The sequence below is a fragment of the Sapajus apella genome, unplaced genomic scaffold, assembly GCF_009761245.1.
Source record: "Sapajus apella isolate SASKATOON/1434 unplaced genomic scaffold, GSC_monkey_1.0 scaffold77, whole genome shotgun sequence".
NCBI lineage: Eukaryota > Metazoa > Chordata > Mammalia > Primates > Cebidae > Sapajus > Sapajus apella.
The window spans coordinates 8369228-8369674 of record NW_022437017.1 but is presented as its reverse complement, the minus strand read 5'-3'; the positions used below and the strand labels follow the sequence as shown (position 1 = coordinate 8369674).

The 447-nt window shown below is 46.5% G+C and overlaps 1 protein-coding gene across 1 annotated transcript in view; it reads left to right on the top strand.

The window, feature by feature from the left end:
* LOC116532793 (zinc finger protein 555) overlaps window positions 1-447 on the top strand; it is an 86542-nt gene that overhangs the window by 64651 nt on the left and 21444 nt on the right. The window lies entirely within an intron of this gene.

Here is a 447-nt window from a genome sequence, read left to right as displayed (position 1 = left end):
AAAAAAAAAAAAAAAAAAAAAAAAAAAAAAAAAAAAGTGCTGGGATTGCAGGTGTGAGCCGTGCTGAGGCCTCTTTTTCACACCGCCTTTTGAGGAGCGCCCCCTGGAGGCAGTATCTTTCCTTGTATTAGCCGCTCTATTAGGAATGTCTTCAGATCATAAGCGGATCATATTTTATTAGCCATTTAGGTGTTTCTTGTCTGTTTCCCCACCTAATTTAAGCCATTGGGCGGGGCGGGGTGGGGGGAAGCTTGTGGCTATTACTTTACAATTTTAGCCACTAGACACACTGCCATGTCACTAAAGCTAGAACATAGGCCGGGCGCGGTGGCTCACGCCTGTAATCCCAGCACTTTGGGAGGCCGAGGCGGGTGGATCACGAGGTCAAGAGATCGAGACCATCCTGGTCAACATGGTGAAACCCCGTCTCTACTAAAAATACAAAAA